Source organism: Peromyscus maniculatus, chromosome 15 (genome assembly GCF_049852395.1).
Source record: "Peromyscus maniculatus bairdii isolate BWxNUB_F1_BW_parent chromosome 15, HU_Pman_BW_mat_3.1, whole genome shotgun sequence".
Taxonomy (NCBI): domain Eukaryota; kingdom Metazoa; phylum Chordata; class Mammalia; order Rodentia; family Cricetidae; genus Peromyscus; species Peromyscus maniculatus.
Window position 1 is genome coordinate 20,407,694 of NC_134866.1, and position 12,043 is coordinate 20,419,736.

A 12,043-nucleotide genomic window follows, 5' to 3' on the forward strand; every position below is an offset into this window, starting at 1 on the left:
ATGATGGTCTGAAATCTTCATATGTTGTGCTGACATGAACTCCTAAACCCTGTTGCTCCTGAGTGATGGGAGGAAAAGTGTGTGTGTGTGTGTGTGTGTGTGTGTGTGTGTGTGTGTGTGTGTGTACCCAGGTTCCCCCTAATGGTTTCCATAACCCCTCCTGTCTGAGGCAAAAGAATTGGACACAAGCTCTCAATTTGATCTTATCTTTGAGAACCAAGACCCCTGAAAAAAAGTGTCTAAAGGAATGAAGACTTGTAAGAAATTATTTGATTTATGCAGAATCTTTAAGGGTCAAGGCTTGTTAAAAATTTACAAGCCTGGGAATCAGGAGAAGACAAAACAGAGGACCAGAATGTGTGAGTCATTGAAAAGAGACAAGAAACTCTGACAGAATTTGTCAGTCATAAAGATGTCTTAGTTAATTCACCTATATGTTTTTCTGTTGTTGTGAATATGGTCTTGTGCATGCTAGGAAAATACCACTGAACTTAAAATCCAGATCCAATCTTGAAGGTGGGTCAAAATATGTCATTGAATTTTGAAATATTGTTTTTAAAAAATAATGTTTATCATTGAAATAAATGTAATCTACCTATATTTTAAAAACCCATCTTACTACATTTTAATTCAGTTTATTTACTGGGCTAAGTAACAATCATATAGCAAAAAGCTTTATTGATAATTTTTATTTACTATGCAAATTTAAATATGATTACTCCATTCAATTTAAAATTTTCTGTAATAATATTCTGTTATTTTTGCCATTGTTACCATAAGAGAAAATTTGTGTTCATAGATTTCTGTTGACCACTGGCCTAAAGAAATGAAGAATTCCATAATAATTAAGAAGAACACTGGTTTGTTAATTTTTCTAACTTTGCTCTTTAGAAAAAAAATACCACCAATTTTAAAAATAGTCATATGTTTAAATGTTTGACAAATCGACAGTAAGATTTTTATCATTATGGTGTTTTTCTTATAATACATTAATGAAAGTGGCAGAAAGGAGACTCTTTGCCAAGAGGAAACGTCTTGCATCTCTTTCCTGTTTTAGATGATAATAGAGTAATCACAACTTGGGGATGAAAGTCAAAGGACAGCTTCGCAGTTTGCCTTTATTGTTTTATTTCATAGCTTTTTTTCCCTTGAGACAGGGTTTCTCTGTGTAACCGCAGTGGCTGTCCTGGAACTAGCTCTGCAGACCAGGCTGGCCTCGATGGAACTCACAGAGATACACTTGACTCTGCTCCTGAGTGCTGGGATTAAAGGTGTGCACCACCACCACCAGATTTAAAATATATTTTTTTAACTAATTATTTTTATTTACCAGCCTGATCAGTTTTCCTCCTTCTCCTCTCCTTCCAGTCCCTTCCCCCCAAACTCTCCTTTTCTTGCTTCCCCATCCCCTCAATCCACTCCTTCTTTCTCTTCAGAGAAGCACAGGCCTTCCATGTATATCAGCCAGCCAGAACATACCAAGTTGAAATAAGACTAGGTACCTCTTCTCCTATTAAGGCTGGACAAGGCAACCTAGAAGGAGGAAAGGGTCCCCAAAACAGGCAACAGCGTCAGAGACAGCCTCTGCTTCCACTGTTAGGAGACCCTTAAGAAGACTGAGCTACACAACTGTAACTTATGTACAGAGGGCCTAGGTGAGCCCCTTGCAAGATCTCTGGTTGGCGGTTCAGTCCTCTGTAAGTCTCTATGAGCCCAGGTGAGGTGTTTCTGTGGTTTTTGTAAGCGGTGTCCTTGGCCCCTCTGGCTCTCATTATCCTTCTTCTCCCTCTTTCTCTGGTTTAATTTCCTCTGGTCTGATTCCCTAAGTCCAACCGAATGTTTGGCTGTTGGTCTCTGTATCTGTTTTCATCACTTTCTGGGTGAAGCCTCTCTAACGATAATTGGGCTAGACAATGATCTACAGGTACAGCAGAATATCATTAGGAATAATTTCATTGATTTTTTTTCTTTTTTTTTGTCTGGTGGGTATGTGTTGTAGAATATTATTTTAAGGTGTGTTACTTTTGTTTATGCTGCATTTGTTTAACTCTGTGAAGCTGTGTTACTTTGCCTGTGTAAAACATCTGATGGTCTAATAAAGAACTGAATGGCCAATAGCGAGGCAGGGGAAAGGATAGGCAGGGTTGGCAGTCAGAGAGAATATATAGAAGGAGAAATCTCGGAGGAGAGGAGATCTAGGAGCCGGAGAAGGAAGAGGACATTAGGGGCCAGCCACCCAGCTACACAGCAGGCCACAGAGTAAGAATAAGGTTGACAAAAGTAAGAGAACAGGAAAAGCCCAGAGGCAAAAGGTAGGTGGCATAATTTAAGTTAAGGAAAGACCAGCCATTCATAATTAAGAATAAGCCTCCATGTGGGATTTATTTGAGAGCTGGATGGCGGGTCCCTCAAAGAGCAAAAAGAGCCAAATAACAGCTTACAACAGGCAGGGGAACAGGAGGGATTAGGTCGGGGCAGGATGGAGGGAGAGAATACTGGGAAAGACAACTGGAATCAGGGAACCTCTAGGATGAGCTAGAAACCTACTACAATGGAAACTCCGAGGAATCTGTGAGGGTGATTCTAGTTAATACAGCAACGGGGGATACAGATCCTGAACTGGCCATCTCCTGTAACCAGACAAGACTTCCAGTGGAGGGATTGGGACTCCAACCCAGCCACATAATCTCTGACTACAATTTTCCCTGCCTACAAGATATACTGAGACATAGGTGGCATAGAAACTACGGAAGTGGCCAAGCAATGATTAGTCCAGCTTGAAAGCCATACTACAAGAGGGAGCCCATCGCTGGCACAGCCTGGAGGGCAGAGACCCAGAGAATGGACAGCCCAGAGACCCAGGAGTTTTGAAATCTTTATATGTCTTTATGTATAAGATAGGTTATTTTGTATTTATTTTCCTTCTTTTAATAATTATATCTGTGTTACTATTATCTAAAATCTATTATTAAATATAGTAGCAGAACACATAGACTTTTTTATTTTGGCAAATTAATACCTACATGACTTTTGGTAAATTCATTCCATCTCTTTCTTTGAAATGTTATGAAAACTGAGTGAGTTCACATCAGTAAATTACTTAGAATAGATCAACTTTCAAAAGTCAGTCAGTATAATTCACTACTTTACCTTCACAGACTACTAAAATCTGATTTAGTTCATATGATAATGCTAATGAATATGGAAATAACATTCTTATGTAATTAAAAATGCCAGTTATATATTAGGTACAGAAAGTAATATTACCAATATTATGAAGGTTATTCATAAAAATCTGTATCTAATATTGTGGTTAGTAGATTATGCATCATCCTTACAAGATAATAAAAAATATACTATATTTTATTCTTAGAATGCAGCATGTCTCTTTATACGAGAAAAGCAAATAAAGAAAAAAAATAAGCAGATGGAATTCAGCTTGCAAGTCACTTAATTTTAGCATAAAGATACAATGCTGGTGTGTTCAGGGAAATAATTAGGGTGGAAAGGGTTAGGTAGGGTGCAAGTGGGTGGGTAGGGGGAGGAACAAGTGCTACCCTAGGTTAATCAAATTAAAAGGCATAAAAAGAATCCTATAAAAACTTATTATATTGTCAAATACATAAAAATAAATTTTAAAGGGATAATAGGTGGATACTGCTCCTAGTCGAAGTTCTAGGTTATTAAATTATAATTATAGGGCTAGTTGCAGAATTCCACCATATAATTTTGTGGTTAGGGGAGCCCTAAAGGTACCCAAAACAATGCAGGCTATTACCACCATCCTTGGCTTTCCAGTAGATTTAGACAATAAGACCTTCTTGCTGAGGATATCATGTCTTTATTGCAGGGCATGGAAAAATCAAGCTAAACATTAACTGGAAACTTCTCTGCCTGCTCACTTTCATAGTTGCTGGAAGTGCTATGCCAGCAGATTGGGGAGAAAAGTTGCCCATGGTCTAACCCAGGTATTGCTGTTGCGAGCTACAAACACCAACCTGCCAAGCAAGATGTACCACTATTGTGCTAATGGCATGAGAATTGCAGGTAACCAGCTGCTCTCTGATGACCTTTGAGGCCTGCTTCACTGTGGGAAGTTCATAGACTGTATGAACTTGTAAACTTGATCAAGGGTCCATTACCTGGGAGGTCAAAAGCCCTAGGGAGCAACCTGCTACTATTGTTTTTGCTAAATACTTGTGTTTTCAAATGGCTTCTTAATATTTATGTTTATACCAATATATAATTGCTGCTTACCATATATAATAATTAATGCAATGTCTTATAACTGATCCAAGTGCTAAGAATAAGATACTGTTGAATCCTCAGCTCTAAACAGGACATCTATATCGCTTCCCTCCAAGTTTCAGAGTGCATTGCATAATAGGAAGGCAGAATAGAGACTGAGGAGTGCTATGAGGTTCTGCTCCTGAATATGATATGACTGTTACATCCATGAAGGGGTGGTGTTTATATCCATAGGACCTGCATAAGACAGCCTACCAACTCTACATCATGGATTGGTAGATAAGGCCCTACCTATCTTTCCATGAGGATCTATAAGTAGTTAGAAATTGCTAGGTGAGATACAATCATATTCCTCATTGGTGTACACATAGGGTAAGCTGTCCTTGCTTAAATAGTCTTTGACTCATGTAGATGCAAGCAACTGAATGTAGCATAATTAAATAAATCCTTAAACAAAAGAGACAAAAGTAAAAAGGAGAGTTGTTTGGAGGAAATTATTGGAATAAGTGTAAGAGAGAATCTTGGGTGTGTATTAATTAGTTTTCTCTCACTATGATAAACAAGATGACCAAAAGGACTGGAGGTGGAAAGGGTTTGGTTCATCACACACTTCTAGGAGTCCATCACAGAAACGGGGAAAGAACTCAAGCAGGATGGTAACTTAGAGGCAAGAACTGAAGTAGAGCCATGGAGAAACATGGCTTACGGGTTAATTCCTCATGGCTTGCGCAGGTTGCTTTCCATGCTACTCAATGATCACATACTTGAGGACTTCTAATACCCTATACCCAACCACAGTGAGCTAGGCTCATCCACATCAATCATTGTTGAGAAAATGCCATGCAGACTTGCACGCAGGCAATCTGGTGGAGACAAGTTTTCAGTTGAGATATCTCTTCCTAACTCTAGCTTATGTCAAAGTGACAGAAAATGAGCTAGCACAATTGACCTCTTGTCAACTTGACAAACACATTACTTATTAAGCCATAACTATCCCTCTTTTGTGGACCACCAATATTTCATATTATCAACACACTCTTGGTTCAGAAATCTTTAGAGAGTTTTAAAAACCTCAAATAAGCAGAGTATTTGAAGAATATTTCAAAATTAAGAAACAGAAAAGTATTGAAAGTGCTAAAAGAAAGCCATCTAATGTCTTTCTAGTCAGTATTTGTCTAGGTTCAGATTCATCAGAAGATAAATGACAATTGAGCAATAACTATTAATGTTTAAAATACTCTAGAAACAAAGTGCTGGTAAATTTTATATTTGCCCACATAGCCCCAAAAGTATGAAATGTTCAAAGGAAATATTTTGAAAGAATAAAGGCTCAGGTATTGCCACTTACTATTTTTGCCAAATTCTAGACATGTGTATTTTAGTTCATTAATATATATATATATATATATATATATATATATATATATGGAAAATTTTCAACACCATAAACTGGAACAAGTATTAAGACATAAATGTGAAACTAGAACCAAGGTTCAGATATGGGCAGGACAGTTGCATATATATATATATATGTATATATATGTATATATATATATATATTCATGTAGACTCTTCAGAGAAACAGTAATAAGAAATGCATATTAAACTGGGACAAGTCTCTATATGCACATGTGGGAGATACAGAGGCGAAGACTGTGATTTATTAACAGTGATTCATCCATGCAGTTAGGAAGGGAGGGAATTTCCACAGTCTATAGTCAGCAAGCTGGAGATGTAAGTCTGTTAGTATTATAATTTAGCTTGCATCTTAAGCTCTGGGGAGCAAAAGAAATGATGTCTAAAAAAGGAGGTATCCAAGCAGAAGCACATTTCCCCCTTTTCAGAACTATGCAGGCCTTCACTGGTTTGGATTAAACCTACCCTCAGTGATGAAGGACCTTTACTCATACTACCAAGTGCTCTTTTCTTCCATACACTTACTCCTGGACATATCTATTACCATGTTTTCTAGTTTTCTGCTCACCCTTTAACTTAGGGAAGTGAACAAATAAAATTAATCATTACAGTATACAAGCATTTTATGTACTATATAAAATAGACAAGATGCCACTGAAAAGAAGGAACTTGGAAAGAAAGAGGGAAGAAGTGAATAGATTTGGGTATATAAAAGGTGATAGAACATGCATAGTCTGTGAGAATAGCAACAAGTGCATGATCTCCATTTAAACCACCAGTAAAGCATGAATCTAATTATTATTGCTATATTGAAAACTGGTGATAAGCATATATTCTCCCTGTAAAGTAAATTCTCAACAAGGATGAAAAGAATATTGTCTGGTTTTACTTAAGAAATTTCATGCATTGGCCACAAGTTATTGTCATTGAGAACAGGTACATCATCAAGACCAGCTACTACTAAATTACACTATTTAATTCTGTACTATACTACTTAATTCTGTACATGAAAAAAAACATAAAGCAAGGCAATTAAATGAATTTCTTCTAACTTGCTCATTATAACAGTACATCAAGATCAAATATTACATAATTTTCTAATATATTATTTAAATAATTTTCAAATAAAAATTCAATATTTATAGACCAATTCCATGTTGTTATCCTATACATATGTATTTTAAAATATTTGATGCATTAGGATGTCATCAAAAACAATATTTAAGAATTGGAAGCAAATTTATAATTAATTTAAAAATCATAATACTGAGAAAAATTAATTTTTGTAGATGTGATAATATATGTAACTAATTTTAAATATTTTTGAACATTTTCTCAAATTCAGGCATATTTGCTAAAAAAATCTTTGGATGCCTTTATATTCATTTTTCGATTTGATGTTCTTAAGTTCAGCAAGCTAGCAGGCAATAATCTTCCCTCATCTTAAAGAATCAGTCTGCCTCAAAGTTTTCCATCTACAAAACCCAAAGAATAGGAAGCTACAAGTGTGCAGTTAATATACCTTCATAAAATTATTCTATTTCCTATATGTATCTAAATTTCTTGAAAAATTTCAATTACAAATTTCATTCATTGTATAAAATAAAAGTTCAAAAACCAAAAAGCAACTGTATTTCTTCTAACCAATCCATTAAGAGTATAGAATTAAGAAGAAATAAAACCTATATATTGATAAAGTCCACATAAAGTATATTTTAAGTGGCAAAAATTAATCATGCTTCGTATCTAATTCCAATTTGAATGACTCCTCAAGCCTCTCAAGTTCACGTTTTCAATAACTGGTTCTCTTGAGATCTTGGAAGCCATCATCCCATTGATATCAATTTCTTGATTCAATTTTTTTTTTAAATCTAGGAGTGAATAAGGCCTGAGCCTGTCATATTTCCACTCCTGAACAGATTTCATATTTAAATAAGTTTCATACTTTCAGCGATCTCTTTACTTCTTGGTCATGATCCTTCAATCTGGCATTGAAGCATGGTCTTCTCATCAATAATCATCTTCCCTAAGGAATTAATTTAATTTTAGATTTAATTTTCACAGATAAGATAGGATTAAAAGCCTAGTGTGTAGCGACAGATGGTGGCCTAATGCTTAAATCCAACTCACTTTTATGATAATTGTGATGTGGGGAAAAACTATTTTAAACTTTTAATATTTCCATTTCCTCATATAAATTCCAAATAAATATTTCCTCATTGTCTTATTGTCCTTTGTTTCTCATACCTGACACTGGTATTCCATGATATGAGAAAGAGATTACACACACACACACACACACACACACACACACACACACACACACACACACGCACACAAAGCGGGGGGGGAGAGAGAGAGAGAGAGAGAGAGAGAGAGAGAGAGAGAGAGAGAGAGAGAGAGAGAGAGAGAGAGAAGAGGTGGAGAGATATTCTGGCCTAGAGGAATCAAGGATACAGCCAGCATTGAAGACACATGCCTTTAAGACCTGGAGGGCTGTACTTACATGCAGTGATGAGGCAGACAGTGTTTGGGTTTACAACCAATGAGAAGGCAGAACAGAGAGACTATATAAAGACAAACACACATGAAGTAGGTCTCTTTCGGAGAGGTAGGACTACTGCAGGAGGAAGGGTAAGGTTTTAGCTCTGAGCTCTGACCTCTTGGCTTTCTCTTTTACATTGGTTTTGTGTTTCTTATTTAATAAGACGTTTGTTTACATCTACAACTGAAGCTAGAACTCATCAACTCAATAGACTGTTTGGCTAGCAAGGACCCAGGATCCTTTTGCCTTTGCCAATAAAAATATTTTTATTGTCCATAATTTTCCTCATTAATGCAACTACTTCTAATTCATTAGCTACCAAAGATTTGTATGAATGTATCCAGTATGATGTTTTACAAATCTAATGTGAGATAAGCTACATTATAACAGAAAAAGTCCCTACTATTCTAAATGTATTCTTAAATGTATATTTATTAATATTAATTCTGATGAAAATTGACCTGTGATGATGAAAATTCTTACAAATTCACATGTCATTAATAAACTAGACAGTGGCAATGTGCAAGGGTAATATGCTACCATTTTAAATAAAAAATCATTCAAATTAGCACTGTAGAGAATAATCTATTCATTATCATTAATATCCTGAGAGATGAAGTTTGACATTTAAAATTTCTCCCCAGTATTAATTATTGGTGTAAGAGTTCCAGACTTAGAACTAAGTTTGGTTGACTTTCAACTCATTTAGCAGTAGTTGGACTTTAAGCAATTTCACTTATCTTTTAGACATTAAATTTTCCTCATCTAGAAAATGAGCACAATAATATTATTTACCATACTGAGTCCTTGTGACAATTGCTTATGTCTTTTATAAAAGACAATGCAAATTCTGGAACAGAGAATGCAAACCAGTTCCAGCTATCATAAACATTACCACCACCACCACCACTACCACCACCACCACCACCACTACCACCACCATCATCACCAGGCCTATACATACTCAATTAACTCCCGTATAATAAATGAGTCAAAATTCAATGTGCAAGTTTTTGAAGCACACGTGTGGGTAATGCTATTATTGAAGTTTATCCTAGCACTAAGATGATAAATTATTTGGAGTGTACCCTCTTTTGTGCTTGTCTTCATTTTTTCATTCCAACTGAATATGAAGAGAGATAAAATGGAACCAATGTTCTATATTATAATTATAAAAACTTTCAAGTAGGAAAGTTATAAAAAAAGTTTACCTTTAAGTATTTGAGTTTTCTATTTTCAACAACTTAAAATTGAATCCCACTTTCTCTACTTCTATATTAAAAATAAAATTTTAAAGAGTGCATCAAATTTTTGCTTCCTTCCAACCAATCCTTGCATGCTGCCTTCTCAAGCTATCACTTTTGGTAAAAATGATGTAAGAAAATTTCGATATATAGCTGGCATAATTGTGCATAGTTGCTGTCAAGAATTCCTAGGCAGAGACTGTCATCTTTAAAGGTTGCTGTGACATTTCTAGAATATGCTTTTTCAGATATGAATGAAACATGTTGCCTTTTTGGTTGAGGGTGGGGAAGGTATGGAACCTGACATTTTCCATGCTGCCAAAATTAGAAAACAAAGTATTGGAATGCCAAGAATAATCAGTCACTCAACGAGTATTTATGTAATAGCTATTTAGATTGCCCAGTGTGCCACAGGGACTAGTATTTTATCAGGTTCAAGTGTTTTAAGCAAATGGAAGGATAAATTCGGAGTTTCTTTCATCTAAATTACATAGACACGTCAGTATATTGTAATGATCATGCGCTGGAATCACAAATACACCTACAATCTTGGGGCTGCTCACACAATCACAAATGCGGCCAACTTTAAATATTTTAACCCCTTTAAAGTAAAGAAATTTGAAATTTAATCATGTATTCAGATGAAAATTTCACACAGGGATTTCACAAAGCTAAAGGCCTATTCTGAAAAAGAAAGAAAAAAAAAAAAACATTAAAACACCAGCAGAAATAATCACTGGATTTGTCTAGCTTTTTATATAACACAGATCTAGTCATGTTAGCACAGTGTTTTAGAAGAGATCCCTTTTGGGAAAATAATGTAAGAAAATTTCAGTATATTAGAAGTGAAAGCAAAGAAAATAAAGTGAAGCTGTAACAGTTAGGCTGGGTACACGCTGAGAAGAAAACTCAGCTTCAATCTTTTTGATTGTAAGAAGAGGCAAAAAACATACTAAGAACCTCAGGCCTGCTTCTAAATGTTTCACAATGTGTAGGAGGTTTGTTCGGATAAATTTGGGGATGAAGTTGCTGTGTTACCTTCCTGTGGAGTTGTAAATGTCACGTTCCCAACTCAGGATAATTCCACAACTGGAAAAAAAAAATTCACACATAGTTTACCAGGTTTCCATTATATTCTTCCTAATCTTTTTAATCCTTTCCTATTAAAGTAATAAAGAATGTCCATTTTGCTAATTTGCATGTGTTCTGAAGTAGAACACTTTAAAGCAAGAATCAAAACTCCTATCTGGAAAAAATTATTTTTGTTTTTTTACTTTTTAATTTCATTAATCATAGTTGTGAAAAGTGACTTCCCCCCTCGTCTTTTCTATTAATAGCTGATTCAGCATGGAGGTAAGCATTATATACATACTTATAAGTAATTAACGAGATTTGCAACAGAATCTCATGCAAATTAAAATACATACAATAAATGAATTCAGTGAAACAAACACAAGGTTGTTGGTACTTACATTTTTCAGTGTGATTTTAATGACTTAAAAGGGACAGATGTTTAAAATATATTATTGATTCTCTAAATTTATTCATTATTTTAAAAATCAACAGTGTCTCTGTGGCTCCAAGCACATATTCTCATCAAGAGCTATTTTGTCATTTCTGTGATAGTTTTGTTTTAGATTTATAAATCAAGCTAGTCTCTAAAGTCCATGCCTATGTAGCTTTGAAGGCTCTCCTCGAATGTCAATATCTCAGTGGATCTAAGTGATATTGTAATTGAAACTTGTACAAAGTTGTCCATAAGCTCCAAATGTATGCAGATATTATGGTTTGAATGAAATAAATAAAAATTTGTATGTGGAGATTAATTCAAAGGTAAACCTTGTCCTGTTGAAGGGGAGGGTTCATTGAAGTCTGTGGCGCTTTGGTTCATTTCAACACTCCCTTTCTTCATGATCTTTCCTCATTCTTTCCCGAAGCACCTGTCTCACTATGCCATCTTTCCACGGGTTTAGACTAAGTTCCCCAATTATGACACAGATTCCAAGCCACCAGAATTCTATGTGAAGTGATAACCATCTTCTGATGCTAGCATTTATTTTAGTGGAGTTCTCTTTGAATTTTAAAATCTTTTGCAATATTATTTCATAGAAAACAATTAGACATGTGTGCCCTCTGAAATAATTGTACATTGTTTTATTTCACAGAAAACAGTTCAGAGGTTTGTACGCCTGTTAAAACTACTGTAGGTGGTTCTTTTTCTTTTTTCACTTTTGAAGACTGAACCTAAGGCTTTGTACATGTTAGGCAAGGACACTACCACTGTGCTACACTTTTAGTTATTTTGTGTTTTTAATTATACTATTTTTCCCCTTTTTGAGACAAGGTTGCCAGACTGACTTTGAACTCACACTGAACACCAAGACAGCTTTGATCTTGTGATCTTCTTGTCTCAGTAGCTAGGATTGTAGGCATTTAGAATTGTATATTACTAAAATAATATCCAATATTGTTGCCAGAAAGTGAAGGTATCATTAAGGCACATCCTATTAGTCTGAGAAGGTCACTGTGGAAACATAAAGGAGTCCTATAAACCTTTAATATGTTATGTGCATTCCAAAGAATTAGCTCT